At 47.1% G+C, this 24,740-nt stretch overlaps 1 non-coding gene and 1 pseudogene across 1 annotated transcript; both read left to right on the top strand.

Moving 5' to 3' along the window:
• The first annotated feature begins 1,507 nt into the window (after positions 1 to 1,507).
• LOC147574054 (mesoderm-specific transcript homolog protein-like) lies at positions 1,508 to 16,149 on the top strand (annotated as a pseudogene).
• Positions 3,133 to 3,204, top strand: TRNAW-CCA (transfer RNA tryptophan (anticodon CCA)). Its single transcript has one exon. It is a non-coding gene; the product is annotated as a tRNA-Trp (tRNA).
• Positions 16,150 to 24,740: the final 8,591 nt, after the last annotated feature.

The raw sequence follows: 24,740 nt of genomic DNA on the forward strand, positions 1-24,740 counted from the left end.
CAAAGCTAGCTGTAGGCTCTGAGCTGTCAGCACAAAGCCGGATCTCGGGCTTGAACCCATGAACTATGAGATCATGACCTGAGCTGAAGTTGGGCACTTAAATGACTGAGCCACCGAGGCATCCCTTAGAATAGCCTTTTATTTAGTTCTGACATTTGGAACTATGGCAATATTTTACAAATGCAAAAATTTAAAGAAAGCAATGAAAAACAATTGAGGTATGTATGTGCATGTGAACCTGAAATGGAATACAGAAGTAACAACAGCCTACTGTATTACAAATGAATAACATAACCAAGAGTGAAGGGCTCAGGAAAGAGACCTAACTGAAATTATTTTTGCAAAACAATGTCCTGACTGTAAAGCCAAAGACATAAAGAGCTGTACATATGTAAGGTAATCGTCTTTTTCCTTAAGCTGTCGTGTTAGGGTTTTTTTTTTTTATGTTTATTTATTTATTTTGCGAGAGAGAGAGCACAAGTGGGGTAGGGGCAGAGAGAGAGGGAAGAGAATCACAGGCAGGCTCAATACGGGGCTCGAACTCATGAACTGTGAGATCATGACCTGAGCTGAGATCAACGCTTACCGGACAGAGCCATCCAGGTGCCCGAAGGTAATCCTTTCAATGAATCTTTTCTTACAGGTATACACACAAGTAATTCTGAAACACACACATACGCACACATGTATAAATACACAGGCATACATATACATATATATTTACAGTAAGTACATACATTATAACTAATGAGAGCTGGGCTTCTCAGGGTCAAAGAGAGAAGTCACAGATAAGGCAAAGGGAAATGACTCCAAACTTCAATGAGCACACCTGACACCCAGATCTTGATTTCAAACACCACTCTCCAACAAGAACCAGGGCCCCTAGGAGAAATGGTTGATTCCAGGACCCACAAGGGAAACATACAAGATGAACACTGGCATATCTTGTGCCACAAAGTAACGAAGTGCTCAAAAGAGGATGGTAGGGAGTCAAGCAAACAAAAAAACTCCTGAGCCAACCTGAAGGAGCTCATGACGACCAAAGCTGGAATAATTTTGGAAACAAAATAAGAAATGATATTCTGTGGATTAAACCCATAGGATTAAAGAATCCCCGGGCGCCTGGGTGGCTCAGTAGGTTAAGTGACCAACTTCGGCCCAGGTCATGATCTCACGGGTCGCGGGCTCGAGCCCCCGGTGAGGCTTTGCACTGACAGCGAGGAGCCTGTTTCAGACTCTCTCTCTCTCTGCCCCTCCCCTGCTCGCTCTCTCTGTCAAAAAATAAACATTAAAAATAAATAAATAAACCACGAGTCTGTATTGATGCAAATGAGTAATGGAGTCTATAATGTATTAAGTAAATGGGAGAGAAGAACCAGCTCTTTCTTATGGAAGGATTATGATGATAAATGTAGAAGGAAAAAAGAAATAGAAAATCACCATGAGGCAAACACCACAGTAATCGTTGCTGCAGTCAAGATTGATGATAAACATTAGCAGGTGCAAGATGGAGGAGGAAGAGGATATTTGCACGGTTTCAGAGCACTTACCCCAAATAGTTTTGTGGGGTTTTTTTTTTTAACGTTTATTCATTTTTGAGAGACAGGGCATGGGCGGGGGAGGGGCAGAGAGAGGGAGGCATAGAATCCAAAGCAGGCTACAGGATCTGAGCTGGCGAGCACAGAGCCAGTCCTGGGGCTCGAACTCACGAAACCGTGAGATCATACCCTGCGCTGAAGTCCGCGGCTTAACAGACTGAGCCACCCAGACCCCTCTACCCCCAAGTGGTTATTAATTACAAAGAGAAACAGCACAACGGTGGAGAAACAGCAGAAACCACGTTAAGTAAATGATCTAAGTCATAAGACACACTGGGAGGTACTGAGGTCACGACGTCATTTCATTGGGGTTGGGGGGACGCTGTGAAGGGAAAAGGGAGGGAGGGGGAACCACCAGCTGATGAAAATCGACTTTAACATCAAACCAAAGGAAACTGTAGTGTTTACGCATGCGCGTTTGGGTGATAACAATATTAAAAAAAAACTTTTTTTTTAATCTTTATTTTTGACAGAGAGAGCAGAAGCAGGGGAGGGGCAGAGAGAGACGGAGGCACGGGATCTGAATGAAGCAGGCTCAGAGCCATCAGCACAGAGCCCTGAGCGGGGCTCAAACCCACGTATGGTGAGCTCGTGACCTGAGCTGAAATCAGACGCTCAACCGACTGAGCCACCCTGGCGCCCCTGGGTGACAAAGGGTGTAAAGAAAAGCCGGGAAGTGATTAGCATAAAGGCGGAGAGTGGTTGCTGCCGCGGGGAGACGGGGCGTTCGTGGACACCCGCGGACCTTGCGGGTGGCGGGCAGTTTCTGTTTCTTGACCTGGCTGGCGGTGGTCAGGGTGTCCTCTTGGCGATGATGATTGATTAAGTCGTACCTTTGTTTTGTGCAGCTTTCTGAAACGGTGGTGCACTTAACAGTCACCGAGCTTTAAACGTTGGGCATTTGTGCGGAGCCGGGAAGAAGGAAATGGAAAGAAATACTTCCAAAGACTCTCCAAGAAATCATGGGTTTCAAGTTTTATTACCCTTTTCTAGAAGAGCCAAATTTTCAAAACTGAGACTTCGTTTTATAGCTGGGGGCGGGGGAGGGGCTCGTGAGCATTCTCTCTCTATGCCAAGTTCCAAAGTCACTCGGGGTTTTTTTTTTCCCTTTACTCCTGTCCGTGGGGACGAGCGTCCTCCCAACCCTCGCCTCTTGGCGCTGACCCGGTTGCGGGTTGTGCGGCCGCTTCCTTCCAGCTGCCCGGCCCCCCGGGGACCGGGCCCCCGCCGGGTCCCCAACTCTGGTGGCCCCCGGAGACAGCAGCCCGGCCCGCTCTGGGGCCCCTAAAGCCGCCTGTCCCAGGCGGAGATCAAGCACCACGACCGGCAGGTGGCGGCGGCGGCGGCCGCGGCTCCGGAGATACTGGCCCTGCGGCGGGGGAGCCCCGGGCCTCGCGGGGTGCAGCCCTCCGCCCGCGCCTGCGCCCTGTCCGCCCTGCGCCCCCTCCCGGGGGGCAAAGGGGCCAGGCAGGTACGAGGCCGGGAGGTGTAGGACGGAAGAGTCTTAAAAGATCAAAAGTCACGGGAGTCTGGTGACCTCGTGGCGCAATGGTAGCGCGTCTGACTCCAGATCAGAAGGTTGCGTGTTCAAGTCACGTCGGGGTCACGGCTCTCCGTTTTCTCTCCAATGCAAGGAAATACAAGGTGTGTTTGTAATTCCGACCCCTCCTTGACTCCCGGTCAAATCCCGCTCCTTAATTCCCTTGCAGCAGACCAGCCAGAGACCTGAGCTTCAGGAGAGGAGCGGTGTCCTTTTCCTAGCTCGTGGGGGCTGGTCTGGGGACAGCAGGAGGCGCCGCTCGGTGGGGACTCCCCTGAAGGGCACCCCGGGCACTTCCCGGTGCACCTTCCCCCCCCCCCCCCCCCCGCCACCCCCTGTCACAGAACTTGCCACCAGAAGAGAGGTTTTTTTTTGTTGTTGTTGTTTTTTTTAAGGCCAACAACAATAGAAAACAGGTACAGGACAAAACTAGTTATCAGAAAATGAAATGTAGGGGCGCCTGGGTGGCGCAGTCGGTTAAGCGTCCGACTTCAGCCAGGTCACGATCTCGCAGTCCGTGAGTTCGAGCCCCGCGTCAGGCTCTGGGCTGATGGCTCGGAGCCTGGAGCCTGTTTCCGATTCTGTGTCTCCCTCTCTCTCTGCCCCTCCCCCGTTCGTGCTCTGTCTCTCTCTGTCCCAAAAATAAATAAACTTTGAAAAAAAAAATTAAAAAAAAAAGAAAATGAAATGTAAATTGTTTTTAAACATAGGAAAAGAAACAACTCCCATAAATAAATAAATAAATAAGCTTTCAATGAGTTCTTTTTAACCTATGAGGTTGGCTAACCTATGATCAAAAAACTCTCATTAAATCGCATTGCTCACGACCTTGACGCTGGGACGGAGAACAAGGACATTAGCCCAGGAATGGAGGAAACTAAAATAGTTGTAAGAAATATGTTTCATTCAGCCATTTTAGTAAAGTTTTCTGCTGTGTTTTTCCACTTTGCTTCTGTTCTTTTTTGTTCTAGACTTTTCCCATAAATGCCATCCACCCTTCCATATGGTGGCTAATTAGCACCATGTGGACAGATACTTATGCTTCTCTGTACTCTGCATCTGTAATCTCTCAAAGTGTTTCCTGTGTTTTCCCATTTTCCCCACATTTGGGGGGTATCTTCTCAGATTTGTCTGTCATCTGGGATTCCATTTTCTGCAATTTCACTTCTGCTCTTTAAAGAGAGGGCATTGTGGGAGGCCTGGGTGGCTCCGTGGGTTAAGCATCTTGACTCTTGATCTCAGCTCAGGACTTGATCTCAGCGGTCATGAGTTTAAGCCCCACATTGGGCTCTGCACTGCGTGTGAAACGTAATTTTTTTTTTTTTTTTAAACAAACAACACTTGCTTTTACCTCTTCCTCACTGAAATTAGACTCAGCAAGTCAACTGGGAATGTGGCTAGCTTGGTCCTGCTCTCCGCCCTTTCTCAGACTGATGAGATAGAGGGCAGGTTGAAGGTGGAGCTCTCAACCCCATTTCCAGAGTTTAGAAGCCACTGCCCTAGGGGTGCCTGGGTGGTTCAGCGGGTTAAGTGTTGGGCCTAGGCTGTGGGCTTCTGAGTTGTGGGTTTGAGCCGCTCATCAGGCTTCGTACTGGTTTTATTGCAGTGATATTTTCTCCCCCTTTCCTGTGTTGTCCCCTTGCTGTTGTGAACCAGTAAACAACCACGAAATCAGTACTAGAGATCCCTCATCTCAACATGAGTTTTAACTTGAACGTCTGAAATGGATTGTACCTCCTTGGCTAGGACAGAAAACACCTTTCTGTTCACTTAAATCTCCTATAATTAGCATTTTAATTGAACGCAAACAAAAACTTGGAAACACCTAGATTCCTTTCAAGAATTTTACACCCAAAGAACCTCTTTTGTAGCTATTACAGCCTAAGAATTAGTTCCGTGCAAACCTTATTAATCTTAACATTTTCCCAATGCCCTTCAAGTCTCTCATGTGAATCAACAAAATTCTCTTTTCGTACATTTATGAATCAAATTTTAAAAGGTCTACTTCTTAGATAACATTTGACCATTACAATCTCCTTTTGTATTATAAAAGCAGCTCCTCGGCCATCAGTTTTAACCCTCAGCTCATTTATTGCAGATGAACAAGTACCTATTCCTCCAACACTGAGGAAACAGAATCAGCGTAAACTTCTAGAAAACCCGAGGCAAGAGTATTTTTTTTTTTCTGGGCAAAGTATCATTTCCTAGAAAGAAAAGGTACAGAAGAGTAGGAAGACAAAGTCGGGGAAAATGCCTTACACTTACTTTCAAAGGTTTGTCCCACCTGACCCAACACATTGGATTTTTTTCTTTTTTCTTTTTTTTCTTTTTTTTTTAATTCCTCTAGGGACGCCTGGGTGGCTCAGTCGGTTAAGCATCTGACTTCAGCTCAGGTCATGATCTCACAGTTTGTGAGTTGAGTTCGAGTCCTGCATTGGGATTCTTTCCCTCTCTCCTCTGTCCCTCCCCAACTTGCGTGCTCTCTCTCAAAATAAATAAACTTAAAAAATTTTTGTTTTTAATTTTTTTAAATAAAGGAGAGGAAGGAAAGGAAAGGAAGGGAAGGGAAGGGAAGGAAGGGAAGGGAAGGGAAGGGAAGGGAAGGGAAGGGAAGGGAAGGGAAGGGAAGGGAAGGGAAGGGAAGGGAAGGGAAGGGAAGGGAAGGAAACTTTAAAGATGGCAGAGTATTTCCACACAGTATTTGATCCATTTTGTGGCCCTGTGGTCCCTCCCAGTGAGGGTGCTTACTTAGCTCCAGCCAGCCTGGGACTCGGGAACTGCTTCTTTAGCCAGAGAAATGCTCTCCTGACACGACCTAAGCCAACTGCTTTTGAGCTCCAAGGAATCTGGATTGGAAATAAATGGAACTCGGTATTTGCTTTGGAGGGCGTTCTAAACGGGCACCGGTGTGAGATAAAAATCGTAGAGTGACTTTGTTTTCTATCATTCCTTACAATATGTATGGTTTGCTAGTTTCCCTCATGGTGAGGGAGCGAAAGGGGGGTGGGGAGAGGGGAGGGGAGTGAGGGACAGTTGCCGCGAACTTTCTGGTCACTTTGTGATGAGAACCACTCCCCAGGCTATGACGACAGCATCCGTCCATCCGTGTAATAGGGCAGGTAGTGTCATCGGCAGGGGATCCTACTCTTGGGGACTCATGGAATTTGGAGGGACCCCCTCCGCGCCTACATTTCGCTTAGCCCGGATGAACACATTTTTGTTTCAGCTGCTTGTTCTTTATTGGGTCAACATCTAGGTCTGTCCCCTTATAGATGTGATCGGCCCTCCAGGCTGCCCCTGTAGATAGCACCTAAGAAGGCACACAGATCATGTCTACACCACGAGAAGAACTCGTGTGTCTCTTGTCTCCCAGTACGTCCCCCCAAAGGTACGCAGACGCCTTCTTTCCACCTGACTCTCTCTTGCCAATTAGGTTTCTTAAGTAAAGATATGCATCAGGCCACCGAGACTCCCAAATCCTGCGGACACATATCAGGCTGTCCAGGGGGTGGGGGGTCCCGCTGGCCTAGCCCCTCTCACTAGGTCCGAACTGTGGCGTGAGCAGCCTCGCCTCCCCTTTGGGCAGCTCTTTCCCAAAGTTCAGAAGCCACATTCAGTCTCTTCTCGGACCCCTTCGATGCTCTCAGTATGGGCGAGGACCTTACTCGGCTCACGGTTTCTCGGCCACTACATTTTTTTTTCTTTTTTTGCCAGTTCTGCGGTGACTCACCTCTCAACTCACTTTAGCTCTATGTTCTCTCTTGTTAGAGTCTCAGCACAAGCTTCCATTTGAACAGCGTGCTGCACTTGAGCGGTGGAAGGGAAGGACTGGGGTGGAGGCGGGGGCATTTCTCTTCTCTGCACAGGAGCGGGGTCCCCCCAGGGTTCCAGGCCTGGCATGCTACTCCGGGAGGGCAGTAAGAGGGTCCTAACACGTACATCTCCAGCTGTCTACCCTCTGCTTCTGCCCGGTCAGCAGAGCAGGGCTGTGCTCTGACAGAGGAGACCCTCAGTGACCCTCCACCTTGCCTCCCGGACCCAAGCTCTGGTGGAGGGAGTGAGGACACCCCTTTTTGGGGGGCTCAGTGCTGCGGCATCTCGGTTCTCTCCACGCTCGAAGGAAGTGGCCCGGTCTCCATTTCCACGTGGCCGAAAATCCAGACCCGGGCCACACAGACCCAATTATTGCCAGCGACCCTCCACTGCCCTCAGCCTTCTGACCACTGGGCCTTTGAACCAGAATCTCCTGGGGAGGCCGACCTTCCCTGAGGAGGCCCAGAGAGAGCCAATGGCTCTGTGAGAGACTCAGAGGGTGAGAAATGGAGCAGAGCCCCCCCCAACCCACTTCTTGGAACAGGTACACACAAAGGACATCCTCACCAACCTCAGACCTTTCCGAGTTGTGAGAAGGGGCTGGGCCCAAGGGAGCACCTCCCACTTTCTAGGGACTCGAGAAAATTCCTCAATTCCTCGCCCGCACCTTCCAAGCCAAAAAGACACCTCCTCTAGTCCCAGCCGACTCTCAGCTGCGTGGACACTCCCATCCCTTGCCCCCAAGTCTAGGCAGGGAGATCATTCAGGCATCCCCAGTGAAGGGGAGAGAGAAACTCTGGATCCAGACTCTTGTCCTGGAGCGTGTCGATGGCAAGGTTGCCTTGGAATTTTTGCAGAATCTGGACGGCAGAGATGTTGGGGAGCACGAAGAAGACCAGTGCAGCTCCTATAGGCAGCGACCAATTCAGAAAGGAAGGGGCTAAGGGAAGCCAGCATGGGAACTGATGGCTACCACCGAGCCCCCCAGTACTCACCAGCTCCCCTCTCCCTGGCTGCACACCCCCCCCACACACACACACACACTTTGCAGCAGTCCACACTTCGCACCTCCTTAGTTAGCATCAGCCAGCTATCAGTGTGCGACCAGAAGGGAGACGGGGTCGTGGTCGAGAAAAAAGGGTTTGGAGAGAGTGTACCAAAGGAGCCTGCATCTGGCTCTCAGGTGGCTGGGCAAGGGTCGCTTCTAGAAGACGGGAAGCTGGGGCTCCTGGGTGGCTCAGTCGGTTAAGCGGCTGACTTCGGCTCAGGGCATGATCTCGCGGTCCGTGAGTTCGAGCCCCGCATCGGGCTCTGTGCTGACAGCTCAGAGCCTGGAGCCTGCTTCGGATTCTGTGTCTCCCTCTCTCTGACCCTCCCCCATTCATGCTCTGTCTCTCTCTGTCTCAAAAAATAAATAAACGTTAAAAAAAAAAAATTAGAAGGCGGGAAGCTTCCCAGGGGGAACGGAGTCCAATCACCACCAGGTGGCGCTCCAGTTGAAGACTCCCGCAGGTGCAGGATTGCTTGTTTGTTTGTTTGCTTCAATATAATTTGTCAAATTGGCTTCCATACAACACCCAGCGCTCATCCCAACAAGTGCCCTCCTCAATGCCCATCACCCATTTCCCCTCTCCCCCACCCCCCATCAACCCTTAGTTTTTCTCTGTATTTAAGAGTCTCTTATGGTTTGCCTCCCTCCCTCTCTGTTTGTAACTATTTTTTCCCCTTCCCTTCCCCCCTGGTCTTCTGTTAAGTTTCTCAAGATCCACAAATGAGTGAAAACATATGATGTGTGTCCTTCTCTGACTGATTTATTTCACTCAGCATAGTACCTTCCAGTTCCATCCATGTTACGGCAAATGGCATGATTTCCTTCTTTCTCATTGCCAAGTACTATTCCATTGTATGTATAAACCACACCTTCTTTATCCATTCATCAGTTGATGGACATTTAGGCTCTTTCCATCATTTGGTTATTGTTGAAAGTGCTGCTATAAACATTGGGGTACACGTGCCCCTGGGGTACACAGCACTCCTGGATCCTTTGGGTAGATCCCTAGTAGTGCTATTGCTGGGTCATAGAATAGTTCTATTTTTAATTTTTTGAAGAACCTCCACACTGCACCAGTTTGCATTCCCACCAACAACACAAGAGGGTTCCCCTTTCTCCACATCCTCGCCAGCATCTATAGACTCCTGATTTGTTCATTTCAGCCACTCTGACCGGGTGTGAGGTCCCAGGATTGTTGAAGCATCCCCAGGATGAGGTTTTCTAAGATGGGGTATTGCAAAGCATGTTGCTGGACCCTCACGGCTTGCATCCTTCTTCTCCCGGGAGACCAGTTGGAAAGAGGCACTTCAGAAGTCCTAAGTCCTAAGCCACACACAGGCGAGGAGGTAGTTCAAGCCTTCACCCTCATCTATGTGGATCGTATTCAGGACACGCATTTACTTACTCAAGAGGGCAAGTCCTTGGTGGGAAAACATCTTGATATTAACCAGGGCCAGACGGTTATTTTGAAATGTGTAATTTTGTTACGCCTTAATATAGACCACGTTAACAATTGACTTGATGTTTTTAATTGAAAATTGTGTTTTCCCCTGCTTCATTGAGGCATCATTGGCAAATCGTTTTGCAAACGTTTTTGTTTTAATTTTTTTAACGTTTACTTATTTATTTTATGTTTTTATTTTATTTTTATTTTTTTTTTTATTTTTGAGAGAGAGAGAGAGACAGGGTGAGAGTGGAGGAGGGGCGGAGAGAGAGGGAGACAGAATCCGAAGCAGGCTCCAGGCTGTGAGCTGTCAGCACAGAGCTCAATGTGGGGCTCAAACTCACAAACTGCGAGATCATGACCTGAGCCGAAGTCAGATACTTAACCAACTGAGCCACCCAGGTGCCCCAAGATACACTTATTCTTAACATTTTATTCTTTTTGGGTTATCATGTACCCTTTTTGTTCTGAATATACATATTTTGTTCTGAATCATTTGAGAGCAAATGCATGCATTATGCTTTCTTACCTCTACACACTTCACTGTGCATTTCCCAATAATAAGGATATTATTTTACATAACCATGGTATAGTTATCAACTTCAATACATTTAACATGGATATAATACTTTTATCCACTCTACCACTTGTATTGCACTTTTAAAAAACTGAACCAAGGGGCGCCTGGGTGGCGCAGTTGGTTAAGCATCCGACTTCAGCCAGGTCACGATCTCGTGGTCCGTGAGTTCAAGCCCCGCATCAGGCTCTGGGCTGATGGCTCGGAGCCTGGAGCCTGTTTCCGATTCTGTGTCTCCCTCTCTCTCTGCCCCTACCCCGTTCATGCTCTGTCTCTCTCTGTCCTAAAAATAAATAAACGTTGAAATAAATAAATAAAAAACTGAACCAATATGTCCTTCATAGTATTTTTTCTCCCGCGTAGGATCCAGTTAAGGATCATATATTGTATATAAGCATCATGCCTTTAGCTCTTAACCTGGAACAGGGATTCAACCTTTCTTTGTCTTTTAGGTCATTAACATTTTTAAAGAATGCAATCGTTATTTTTAAAAAATTTTTTACGCTTTATTTATTTTTGAGAGAGACAGAGCATGAGTGGGAGAGGGGCAGAGAGGGAGGAAGACAGAATCCGAAGCAGGCTTCAGGCTCTGAGCTGTCAGCACAGAGCCGGACACAGGGCTCAAACCCACAAATCACGACCTGAGCCGAAGCTGGATGCTTAACTGACTGAGCCACTCAGGCACCCCATTTAGCAAAAGTTTTTTTTTTTTTAATTTTTTTATGCTTATTTACTTTTGAGAGAGAGAGAGAGAGAGAAAGAGAGCATGAGCAGGGGAGGGGCAAAGAGAGAGGGAGACACAGAATCTGAAGCAGGCTCCGGGCTCTGAGCTGTCAGCACAGAGCCCGACGTGGGGCTTGAACTCACGAACCGCAAGATCATGAGCTGAGCCGAAGTTGGACGCTTAACTGACAGAGCGACCCAGGTGCCCCTTAACAGAAATTTTAGTTAAGTACTTGGCATTGTTATTCGGCAATTTCATGGCTATGAAAAATCATAACATGTAAATGAAATTAACACGTACAGGCATACCTTGGAGATATTGTGGGTTCTGTTCCAGACACAGCAATAAAGTCAGCCACATGAATTTTTTTGGTTTCCCAGTGCCTATACAAGTATGTTTATATTATATGTAGCCTATGAAGTGTGCAATAGCATAATGTCTTAAAAAACAACGTATATACCTTAATTTCAAAATACCTTATTGCCGGCCACCTGGGTGAGGCATTGGTTGAGTGGACGTCCGACTCTTGACCTTGGTTCAGGTCATGATCTCACGGTTCATGGGTTCAAGCCCTGCATCAGGCTCTGCACTGATAGGAATTCTCACTCCCTCTCCCTCTCCCCAACTCGAGCTCTCTCTCTCTCTCTCTCTCTCAAAACAAAATAAATAAGCTTTTAAAAGTATATGAAAATACTTAATTACTAAAAATGCTAACGATCATCTGAGCTTCCAGCAAAGCAACATCCCTGCTCTCAAATCACCATAACAAATATCACAATGAAAAGGTTTGAAATATTGCAAGAATTACCAAAATGTGACACCAAGACGACAAGATGAACAAATGCTGTTGGAAAAAAATGGCATCATTAGATTTGCCACGAACCTTCAATTTGTAAAATGCACAATATCCACAGGGGCGCCTGGGTGGCTCAGTCGGTTAAGCATCTGACTCTTGGTTTCAGCTCAGTCTCAGGTCATGATCTCACGGGTTGGTGAGTTCGAGCCCCACATCAGGCTCCGCACTGACAATGCAGAGCCTGCTTGGGATTTTTTCTCTCTCTCTCTCTCTGCCTGCCCCTCCCCGCACTGGCATTCACGCTCTCTCTCTCTCTCTCTCTCTCCCTCAAAATAAACTTTAAAAAAATAATTTAATACTGATGATTATAAAATAGACACACAGATAGATGTGGAATGACCCCCTCATAAAGGACAATATCAAGGGCCAACTTGTAAACTTGAGGAAATTACTAGTGTTGGAATATTATCGCTTTGCCATCATCATAGTAAAAATGGATCATGCAAGAATCATCCATGAATGTTAAACGTTAGGGAACCAGCGGGAAATTATACTGAGGAGCAAGATGTTTATACTGTCTTGAAGTATCTCAAACACACACTTCTTATTAGTTGCAGGCAAAAAGACATTATAACTTATAGATATGGGATAAAACTTTCACTGGGTAATCAAAGTTATTACCAAGGAATTTTTTTTTTCTTTTTACCGACTACCATAAGGGACAGATGGACGTCGTGTTCCTCTGTAGGCGAGGCAAAACTTTACCTCTACCCTCTTAGAGTCTTTGGCTGGACCTGAGAATTAAATTGAGACAGATTAAGGGGGGGTGGGGGGGATACGGATTTATTTAATGTAAATTTCACGTGCCCCCCCCCCCAGCTCTCATAAGAAAACAAAGACCCAGAGAAATGCAAAATCTAAATGCTGTTTAACTAGGTTAAATTGTGGAACAAAGACAAGCAATTGTGGAAAAGTAACTAAAATGTAGGGGGAGGTTAAGGGAAGATAAGAATTATCAACAAGGTCTGTTTGCAAAGAATTCTCTCCGCTGTGACTCCCAGTCTGTGGTGATAAAAATGTCTCGTTCCTCCTCCTGTAGGGAAGATATCTTTCACATGGGTTTTACCGTCTATTTCCAGGAAGAAAGTGAGGGGGGGTAAGTGTCAGAGTCTTATACCCGCTGTTTAGCAGCATATTTTGGGTGACATATTCTGCCGCCCTTCACTTCCAATTGTCAAACCCTGACAAAGAACCAGGATCACCCATCTTGTCTTTCTTTCTTTTTTTTAAATGCTTATTTGTTTTTCTTTTAATTTTTTTTTTTAGATTTATTTATTTTTGATAGAGAGACAGAGCACAAGTGGGGAAGGGGCAGAGAGAGAAGGAAGACACAGAATCCGAAGCAGGCTCCAGGCGCTGAGCAGTCAGCAGAGAGCCCGATGCGGGGCTCGAACTCACAAACCATGAGGTCATGATCTGAGCCGAAGTCGGACGCTCAACGCTCAACCGACTGAGCCACTCGGGCGCCCCAGAATTTTTTTTTTTTTTAATGTTTATTTATTTTAAGAGAGAGGGAGTGCGCATGAATGGGGGAGGGGCAGAGAGAGAGAGAATCCCAGGCCAGTTCTGCACTGCCAGCTCAGAACCTGATGCGGGCTCAACCCCACAAACTGTGAGACCATGACCTGAGCCGAAATCAAGAGTCAGACACTCAACCCACTGAGCTACCCAGGCGCCCTATAGTCTATACTGGGTCTTCACTTCTCTGATCAATTATCTGAGATCCCTCCCTCTTTCCATGATAGCCTTCCAGCTTATTCCTACAGTCCCAGGTTCTCTGACCACATGGGAACTCCCAGGGCATTGAATTCACTTCTCTCTTTTTTTTTTTTTTTATTTTTTTTAACGTTTATTTATTTTTGAGACAGAGAGAGACAGAGCATGAACGAGGGAGGGTCAGAGAGAGAGGGAGACACAGAATCTGAAACAGGCTCCAGGCTTTGAGCAGTCAGCACAGAGCCCGACGCGGGGCTCGAACTCATGGACCGCGAGATCATGACCTGAGCCAAAGTCGGCCGCTTAACCGACTGAGCCACCCAGGCGCCCCTGAATTCACTTCTCAAGAACGAGTTCCCACCTCTCCTCTTTTTTATTGCCCAGTTTCATCCACAGTTATCTGGAAACAAACACTAAGTGGACCATGACCTCCTTTTGAGAGAGTTCTTTTTCCCCTGCGTCCTTTGACATCTCAGGCTCCTGACTGTCCTCAAGCTACCATAAACACTTCTTGCCAGTGTCTGCTGCAAGGCCCGTCTCAAAAGGACTAGTTGAACCATTCCAAGATTGTCCCCACCCCTGTGCTCTCTTCCGACTATACAGGATCTTGGAAATCTCGTGCATTTCTTCAACTGCTTCAGTTTCTTCCATTGGTATCTCTCTGGTGACAGGGTCTAAACACTCAGGTCTATATTTCATTCCTGCAGTGCTATATCTACACAAAGTTAAAATGAAATGTATCCCAAACTGAAAACCTTAACTCCCTCCTCTACACAAATACAATCCAGCGCTTCTGTTATCTCTACACAGAGCTCTATTGTGATCAGTTCATTTCCACACCGACACCCAAACAGTTCTCCCACCCCATGTTCGTAACACCTCTTGGGTCTCAGATTCAACGTCAGCTCCTCGAACAATGCAATCGTTGGTATTGAAATTTAAAGGATAATGTTTCAACCTCCAAAAAGCAATTGGAAAACCGATTTCACCCATTTCTTTTTCACATGAGGGAGTGGACTTGGTAACATAATTTCTAACCACTACCGGTCACAATGGGCCCCCCCCCCCCCAAGAGAGAAAGCTGAAAAGCTGAAATTAGTGAAGTCATCTGAGATTGTCACTGGGTCATGAGCAATCTTCAAACATGTCAATCGTGGCAAGTGAACACGAGGTCAGGTTAAGAAGTATACTTTTAAAGTAGTAATTGATGAGTTTGTTTCCATTAAAGCCAGGAGGGTCCATTTATTATCAATTTTCTTTTGCTATAAGCTGAATTTAAAATCACGTGACTTTTAAATCCTCTGCCTTTGCAATTTTTCAATCCGTTTCCAAGCGCTGCGGCATTCCGTGCTCTGAGAGCGCTGGGCTCCCCTCGGGTTCGGGGCTTACGTGGGACGGGAAGGCACGACACTTCGCCCACTCCCGCCACCGCCGTCCGCCCTGCTCCCCCCCTCTGCATTTTGCAAACACTCCCAGGGACGTTTTTCCAAAACAGCGAATGCAGAAGCTTTTATTTTTCTGGAGTGTGCTCGTGTGTCCTGTCGTATGCTTCCTCACGTCATAGTTTATCAAGGCTTGCTTTATAACAGCAGCCGTTCACCGAGGCGTGTGAGACGAGGGACAGAGCCCCGCACTCAGCCGCGGGGGCTGGGTGGACACCCAGCACTTTCCTCCCGTCCAGGGGACAGAGCGCCCACAGCCCTGGCAGAACGCGCAGGCGCGCTCCGCGGATCAGAAAGGGCGAGTTCGCGCGCCCTCTTGTGGCCGTCGGGGCTCAGCGCACGGAGTTTTACAGTGTTGGCGTGTGCCCCCTGCTGGCCGTCTGCTGAATCACTGGACCTGAACTTTCCATTTCCTCTAGAGGACTCCATTTGTGGGTGTGCGTTATTCACCGTATTCTCTTACAATCCCTTTTCGTCGTGTAAAGTGGAAAGCAAGCATGCGCAACCGTTTCCCCCAAACATGGAGCCTTACCTGAATCGGGATGGGTTCAGGTGGGGCTACTGGCTGTGCCCCTGCGTGCGGCCTATCCGCATATCCCACCCCCCACCCCCAAGCTTTCGCCTGCCCTTCACTCCAGGAGACCGTCAGGCAAATTTTTACCTGCCAGGGACTGCGCATCTTCTACCAAGACTCTGTGGGTGTGGTGGAAGTCCTGAGATCGTTGTGCTTTTACGTGGCTTTCCAGCATCCAGCTCTGATTAGTACAAGATTTGGAAGGTCCGACCCTAAGGATTCATCGAGTGATCACCCTTGATTTCTCGAGCTTTGGCTTTAGTGACAAACGGAGACCACATCACTATTCCATATTTGAGCAGGCCAGCATCGTGCAGGCACGATGTGGCCCCTGGGGGCGACAGAACCGCAGGGTCAAGCTTTTGTCTCCTGATTGTGGAGATACCGCTGCTCAGGAGTCGCTCTGCAGGTTCGGGCAGAATCGAGCCGTCGGACTTACCATCAAGAGACTGTGTCAAATGGAGGTATCTTTGCTGAGACTCGCCGGGGTCACCTTCTCTAACAGCTTCTCCAGGATGGGGGTGTGCTCTCACCCCTCCTCGCGCGATGTGTTCTTTGTATTCTCTCGAGGTCTCACCCCAGTCTTTGGGCCTGCCCCCCCCCCCCTCCCCGAGGGTGAGCCGTGGGACATGTGGGCAGGGATCTGGCACAATAACGGAAACTTAGTTGTCGACGGTCTCTTACAGTACATCCACCAGAGGAGGAACTTTAGAAGACCCTGGGTGGGAGCTCTGGCTTCTGTGACGATTCCCAGACTGGTGATGAGCATATAGTAAAAAGCCCGCCGATGCTCTGGCTAAGGATGGCCCTGACAGTCCGCCTCCATTCTTCTAACATCTGAGTCAGGGTATGGACTTGCCTTGGTGTGCTATTAGAAAATCCTGATGAGGGGTGCTTGGGTGGCTCAGTTGGTTAAGCATCTGACTTCAGCTTAGGTCAGATCTCGTGGTTCATGGGTTCGAACCCCACTCGGGCTCTGTGCTGACAGCTCAGAGCCTGGAACCTGCTTCAGATTCTGTGTCTTCTCTCTCTCTGCCCCTCCCCCCTCATACTCTGTCTCTCTCTCAAAATAAATATATATATTTTTTTAATTTAAAGAAAAAAAAGAAAATTCTGATGAGCCCTACTACTCACAGCTACAGAAAGACGGACGTTCCTAAAAGTCTTTTTAACAATTCTGTGGACTTTTCTGGAATATTTAGAAATGTTCATTTCTGGCCCAGCCTCGATAGGAATCCTATGGTAAAGAGTGAGGAGAGGGTGTCTCCTTACCCGTCCTCAAATGGCATTAAGGGCACATGCTTTTGTAAGTTGTCTAAGCAACACAGCTTAGTGACAGTGAGTCTCCCTTGTCATAACTTTGGATTTCATTCCATCAGCTGCTTTTTTTTTTATGTTTATTTTTGAGAGAGAGAGAGACAGAGACAGAGCATGAGTTGGGGAGGGGCAGAAAGAGAGGGAGACACAGAATTGGAAGCAGGCTCCAGGCTCTGAGTTGTCAGCACAGAGCCTGACATGGGGCTCAAACTCACGAACTGTGAGCTCATGTCCTGAGCCAAAGTCCCGTGCTTAACCGACTGAGCCACCCAGGCGCCCCTCAGCTGCTTTTAACTATAGGCATTTTGTGGATCTAGGTTTGGGTTTGAATATGCAATATTCTAAGTATATTTTTAGACTCTGATTTACCTGCATCCATTATATACATATTTTTAAGGATACTAAACCAACAGACATCCTGGTAGAGTAGTGAACCTCATTCGCCAGGTTTAATTTCTGAATATATTGAATTAAATCCAAACTATGTACAGAATTTCCTAAAATCACAGGATGTTAAGGGCCAGTAACATCCGTGCCAGAGATTTACTGCTATTAGCTAATTCTAACAGCAAATAACAGTCTGACTCTTCATGCGTCAGTGCTTGGAAGCATGTCCCTCCTGAGCTGGAGGGGGAGGGGATTGTTGTATCGTCCGAGTTACCCTGCTGAAGGTACATGGGCTCCTTTTACGATGACTGCTTAACGTCTCATTGGTTGTCCTAGAGAAGCTTCCTCTTGCAGCTCAGTAATTCCTGTACTTTCCAGACGGGAAAGTTCCAGAAACTTTAAGAACAATTTCTGAAAGGCCTGCGAGCAAATAGTGCTGAATACTTTTGTTTAAGCCACCGCTTCACTGTCTTAGTCACAGGATGATTGAGGGGCCCCCGGGGGGGGGGGGGGGGGGGCTCAGTTGGTTATCGCCAACTTCGGCTCAGGTCAGGATCTCAGGGTTGGTGAGTTTGAGCCCCGCCTCGGGCTCTGTGCTGACCGCTCAGAGCCTAGAGTCTGCTTCAGATTCTATCTCCCTCTCTCTCTCTGCCCTTCCCCCCTCGTGCTCTGTCTCTCTCTCAATGATAAACATTAAAAAAAAGAGGGGCACCTGGGTGGCTCAGTCACTTGAGCGTCCAACTTCGGCTCAGGTCATGATCTCAAGGTTCACGAGTTCGAGCCCCGTGTTGGGCTGACAGCTCAGCGCCTGAAGACTGCTAAGGATTCTGCGTCTCCCCCCCCCCCCCCTCTCTCTGGCCCCTTTCCCACTCATACTCTGTCACTTTCTCTCTTTCAAAAATAAATAAACCTTAAAACAGTTTGTTTTTTTTTATTTTAAAAAAGAGAGAGTGACTGAAAACAAATGAGAGGTGGCTTGGGGAAGGAGGGGGAGGCCACGGGGACAGAAAGAGACTACAAAAGCGTCCCTAGGAAACATTTGAGGGTGACTGTGCTGATGGCTTCACAGGTATGTCCGTAAGTCAATACCGAAATTGTGTATTTTAAGCACATGAAGTTCACTGCCTGGCAATTATGCCTCAGTGAAGCTGGTTTTTAAAAATTCTCACCAGATTTTCTGATCATTCATTGCAGGCACTTTCATGAACCTGTGGACATAAGATGTACTTATACGAAAGATAAGTCAAATAATCACTCGCAAACAAAAAACGAGAAGAAAAAACGAGAAAGAATTTTACAAGGTGCAGGCAGTTCGGACCCCTGGGTGCCCCAGACTGAGCCTGGGTAGTGGGAAGACTTGCTGAGCCCCCAGCAAACAGGTCCTTTTCCACCGCTGTGGGCACTTCGAGGGATTTTCTGCAAAGGAAGTGTCGCTATCTGAGCTGACTTTAGAACTTAAGTCTCTATAAAACAGCCTTTTGTAGAAAAACAAATTTCAATGCCGTGACCGCTGGGATCACTGCACGGATGGGTGTGAGAGCTCAAAAGGTATCTTAATTCTTCTCCTTTTCCTGTCTCGGGCTGAATCTGTCAGCCCCTGAATCCTGGTTATGGAGGAACACACCTGCTCCTCCCTTTCCTCCGTCTATAAGTGGGATCATCGCCCTCAGCCTACATACAGCATGAAAGAAAATGCATTGATTCAGTCTCATGACTGCGCAGACCTCACATCTCAGGAGAGGAAAGGAAACAGTTTGCACCCATGGGTCCTCACCTCCCTGGTCTCTCACTTCCCCCCTGGGAGGCGGCCCTGGGCCCTAGTGCTCCTGGGAGTTGAGTTAAGGCTGCATCCATTTCTACCACACCTCCATCTAATCTCATCATATGAAGTCTCTGCTGAAGCACGGGCACATAATCCCTAAAGACAAACACTAGGGGAAACATTGTCCCGTCCTACCGAGACGGTTAGGGACCAGAGGAACCATCCCCAAGCGGTAAACATCATACATCGGGGGCGTTTGGTGTTGGGTATTACTGCTAAACAGCCCACCTCTTAGAGAGAAGCAGGATGCGGGCCCATACACAAGCCGGATTTAAAACGGAGGCTCGGCTCCAAAAACCACCAATGAGCTGCCTGAGTGGCCTGCCAATATCAACCAATCGGGGTGAGGCCCTTCTGACCAATCAGGACGAGGCCCTTCTAGCCAATCAAGACAAGGCATTTTCCTCTCTCCACCCCCCCCCCTCCTTATTAGCATATGGGACCTGTAGTGGGAATTTTCTCTACTGAAGCAGAGCGTGCTCAGGCCAGTGCCTTAGATTCGGGGGCGGCCTCTTTTCAGTCGTTGGGCGCAAGAGCCTGACTCTGGTAACACTACCCTAAAACTTTATGTTTACAGCCTTTGGGTGAGGGTGAGAAGGTTTGGGGTATAATTGATGTTGTTCTTATGAATTAACAGGGCTCACTAAAATTTTTACCATATAGGCTTTCTCTCCATTATTTTATTTATTTATTTATTTTTTTTGGTCTCTGTTATTTAGATAATCTTTAATGTTTCTCAAAAGCGTTGACTGGTTTTCTCCATAAAATGTTTGCCCAAACGGTGTCTTATTCATGCCTTCCTAGGTTCCTATTTTTATTTTCATTCTGCAACTTTTTCTTTGGATATAAGGTTGAAATTCTTTCCTGGGGGGAGGGGGAGGGGCGGCGGGGAGAGGCACCTGGGTGGCTCAGTAGATTAAGCATCTGTCTTTGGCTCAGGTCATGATCCCTCCGTTCAGTGGGTGGGTTCGAGCTCTGTGTCGGCGGAGCACGCTTCGGAACCCGCTTCGGGTTCTGGGTCTGAACACTGACTAGGATCTGGAGGTGGGGCAAAAGATTGTGACATTGGATTAATCTCAGCCTCTTGATCATCCATCTTTTATTGCATTTGATTGTATATAATGAAGCACTAGCCCCTGTCGTCTGCCCATATGGCTCATGCCTGTAGAGACGCCACACCCTATTGTCCCCACAACTCTCTGAAGATAAAGCACTCTCCCCTTCCACTTTTTAAAAAAATGTTTTATTTATTTTTTGAGAGAGAAAGCGCATGCGCTGTAGGAGGGGAAGGGGAGAGAGGATCCGAAGGGGTCTCTGCAGTGAAAGTAGTGAGCCCCACGTTGCAGGGCTCAAACTCATGAACCATGAGATCATGGCCTGAGCTCAAGTCTGACACAACCGACTGAGCCACCCAGGTGACTCATGCCAGAGTATTTAAATCCTGTATCACAGGAGTGTGCTCCTTTTCGTTTTCTTTTTAATAAGAAAGCGGCATTCTATTTATTTTTTTTTAATTGAGATATAATTGACATACAGCATTATGTTAGTTTCAGGTTGTAGGACATAATGATTCTATATTCGTAAATTTTGTGAAATGGTCACCACAATAAATATAGTCAACATCCATCATGACATAAGTACAACCTTTTTCTTGTGATGAGAACTTTTAAGATCTAGTCTCTTAGCAACTTACAAGTCTACAACACAGTATTGTTAAGTACAGGTTCCATGCAATACATGACATCCCCAGGACTTATTTATGTTATAACTGGAAGTCTGTGCCTTTGGCTAACCTTCACCCATTTTGCCCATCCCCACCCCCACCCCCAATCCACCCCTTACCAATCTGTTCTCTGTATCTCGGAGTTCAGATTTTTGTTTTTGTTTTTTTGAGATTCCAAATATAAGTGAAATCCTATAGTACTTGTCTTTCACTGTCTGTTTCACTTAGCATAATGCCCTTAAGGTCCATTCATCTTGTCTCAAATGGCAGGATTTCCCTCTTTTGTGTTTTTTTTAAAATTCTTTTTAATGGTTTAATAATATTCCATTGTTTTGTATTTATAGAACATATATATATGTATACACACACACACACACACACACACCACAACTTCTCCATCCATTCATCTGCTGATGGACCCTTGGGTTGCTTCCATGTCTTGGCCTTTGTAATTAATGCTGCAATGAACATGGGTGTGTAAATATCTTCTTGAGTTAGTGCTTTTGTTTCCTTTGGGTAAATACCCAGAAGTGGAATTGCTGGGTCAAGTGGCGGTTCTGTTTCTAATTTTTTGAGGAACCTCCGTTCTGTTTCCATAGTGACCACACGAGTTCATATCACCACCAACAGTGCACAGGGTTCTCTTTTCTCCACATCTTTGCCAACATTTATTTCTTGTGTTTTTGACAATAGTCATTCTAACGGGTGTGAGGTGATAGCTCATTGTGGATTTTATTTGCACTTCCCTGATAATTAGTGATGTTGAGCATCTTTCCATGTACCTGTTGGCCATCTGTATGTCTTCTTTGGGGAGGTGTCTATTCAGATCCTCTGCCCATTTTTTTTTTAATTGGATTGTGTGTTTCTTTGCTATTGAGTTCCTTGTATATTTTGGATATCAACCCCTTATCTATGGTTTGCAAGTGTTTTCTCCCGTTCACTCACTTTTCAATTTGCTGATGGTTTCCTTTGCTGTGCAGAAGCTTCCTAGTTTGATGTAGTCCCACTTGTTAATTTTTGCATTTGTTGCCTTTATTTTGGTATCAAATCCAAAAAAAAAAAAAAATCATTGCCAAGACCGATGTCAGAGAGCTTACTGTCTCTGTTTTCTCCTGGGAACTTTATGGTTATGGGTTTTAAGTTCAAGTCTTTAGTCCATTTAGAGTTGGTTTTTGTGTATGGTATAAAATAGTGGCCTACTTTTATTCTTTTGCATGTGGCTGTCCAGTTTTCCCAACACCATTAAAGAGATGGTTCTTTCCCCATTGTACATTCTTGGCTGCTTTGTCGAAAATTAATTGAAGGGCACCTGGGTGGCTCAGTCGATTAAGGTCTGACTTTGGCTCAGGTCGTGATCTCACGGTTTGTCGGTTCGAGCCCCGCGTTGGGCTCTGTGCTGTCAGCTGGAGCCTGCTTCAGACTCTGTGTCTCCCTCTCCTCCTGCCCCTCCCCTACGTGTGCTCTGTCTCCCTCCCTCTCAAAAATAAACAAACGTTAAAAAAAAATTAAAATTAATTGACCATATCTCTATGTGTTCCTTTTCTCTTTTTTTAAAGATATTTATTTCTTTTTGAGAGAGAAAGGGCACGAGAGGAGCAGAGAGAGAGGGAAACAGAGGATCTGAAGCAGGCTCTACACTGACAGCAGAGAGCCGAGTGCGGGGCTCGAACTCACAAACCATGAGATCGTGACCTGAGTCGAAGTCAGACGCTCACCCAACTGAGCCACCCAGATGCCCCTATGCTCCTTTTCAATAAGTTCTCCAGCACTTGCTATATGTTCTGCCCTCCTTGATCCAGCCCCCTCAGGATCCAGACCCACCAGCTTCAGAGGATATTCCTTTTCCTACCTTATCAGGACCAGAATTTCTCCTGTTGGGTTTTGTGGTCACCTGACCCTATTAATGGATCTAGTGGTCAGGAGGGGAGGAAAGGACAGATCCTCAGAGGGGCACAGGCTTTATTGCAAAGGAGAAGCCTCTATGTGCATCATCTTCAAGCCAGCCTGGAGGGAGTGGGCCACTTTTGCGGGCCCAGAGAATTCAGAGGGATGGGTGTTTGCAGGTGTTTGCCTGTATCAATCCAAATGTCCCATCCTGAGTCTCAGGGCTCTACAGGGGTACTGTTAAGTAGTGTTCTCTAGAAAAATAACCTGTAACGGAGTGATGTAAGGAGGACTGGGCCCAGGAAAAAGTTGAAATGCTGTATGACTGCAACCGGGGCCTCATCTGATCCTATGGGGAGCTCAAGCCAGGATGGCCCTTTAGAGAAATTGCACGTCGAAGCAAGGGGACCAGGTCTTCGAACCCCTGCAGTGACGCCACTGGGTGTGGACTGCTCTGGAGGGGAGAAACCTGGGACGGGCAGCTCTGTTCAGCCAGGACAATTCCCAGAGAGGTGTTTTGTCATGAGCTGTTGGCAGCCAAACACACTAGCAACCAAGGGAACAGGTGCCCCAGCCCTGAAAGGGGATCCTGGCAGCCCAGCACGGTGGCTCTAGAGGGTGTGTTAAAGTTTCCAGCTTCAGTTGTTAATTTATGTTTTGCGCCCCGCAGTTATCAGTTACTGCTAGTATCTCTTGAGGCCTTATCGTTAGGGACATACCTCAATGGTGGCTATATCGTCTTTGTCAATTTTTCTTTCTATAAGTGGATAACATGCTTATGTATTCCCTTGTGATTGTTTAAAATTCCATCTTGTCGGGGCACCTGGGTGGCGCAGTCGGTTAAGCGTCCGACTTCAGCCAGGTCACGATCTCGCGGTCCAGTGAGTTCGAGCCCCGCGTCGGGCTCTGGGCTGATGGCTCAGAGCCTGGAGCCTGCTTCCGGTTCTGTGTCTCCCTCTCTCTCTGCCCCTCCCCCATTCATGCTCTGTCTCTCTCTGTCCCAAAAATAAATAAACGTTAAAAAAAATTTTTTTTTAAATAAAATAAAATAAAAAGGGCCTTTCAACTGATTGAATCAGGCCCACCCAAGTTATCTAGGATAATGTCCCCTCCTTAATTCAACTGAGTTTGTGGACTTTAACCACATCTACAGAATACCGTTACAGCAACACCTAAATTCGTGTTTCGCTGAATAGCCGGAGACTGTAGCCTAGCCAAGTGGACACATGAAAGACCATCACACTCCCAGTTTCTTTTTTGTTCAAATGTGCCTATTGTGGTAATATTAAGACTCTATGACACTCCTCCCGTCAAGAGATGGAATCTACATTTGCCTCTACTTGATTCTGCACAGACTTATGACTGCTTTGATCAAATGTGTAACAGAAGTGATGTTATGTGACTTCCAAAGCTATGTCGTCATCAGCCATGAAGATTTCTTATTCACTAGAACATGTGCTCTTGAAGCCCAGAGACGCCATGTAAGAAATCCAACGATCCTGAGTCCTTCACATGGAAAAGGCCACTGTGTTCAAATCCAAACTGAGCTCATCCGTAAGCCATCTCAGCCCATCCATAATACATGTAAGTGAAGAGGCCATCTTGGAAATGGACCCTTCCTGCCATCAAATCATCTCCGCTGAGCCCCCAGACACAGTGGAGCAGTGAAGAGCCGTGCCCACTGTTCCCCTTCCGAATTCTTTACCAATGAAATCCATGAGCATAATAAAATGGTTGTTCTTTAAAACCGTTTAGTTTTGGGTGGTTTGCCAACACAGTAGTAGACAACAGGAACACCTGGAATGTTTTTCTATCCTTTTATTTTCAAGGGTTTTATGGAGGTTTGTTGTGTCTCCATAAACAACACGCTCTCTATCCCTTTCTCCGATCTGAGTCTCAAGATCAGATTCCTTAGGAGGGACTCAGAACATTTAAGAGTGAATGTGTACACACAGTAAAGCCCGAAAACGCACTTTGGGTTGTTCTACCTTTAGACCCACATCTTGTCTGCCCATCCTTCCTGTAGGAACTCTGGCACCAGGTTTTCTCTAGTTAATTAGCACGGAGCTTTAACCACCCATCCGCAGCCCCCTCGCCCGGATGCTAGCTGCTCCCCGACCTCCCAGTCATCTACCAGACCTGCTTCTGACCAGGGAAACTTTAAAGTTCCTTTCAGACCCTTGCAGCCTAAACGAGCAAGTCGCAGTGATGGGTGGAGGAGGTTACCATGGAGACAGGTCCAAGGAATGAGGCTCCGGCGGGAGGGAGGGCC

The sequence above is a fragment of the Puma concolor genome, chromosome E1 (assembly GCF_028749965.1).
Source record: "Puma concolor isolate L17-30 chromosome E1, mPumCon1.1.hap2, whole genome shotgun sequence".
NCBI lineage: Eukaryota > Metazoa > Chordata > Mammalia > Carnivora > Felidae > Puma > Puma concolor.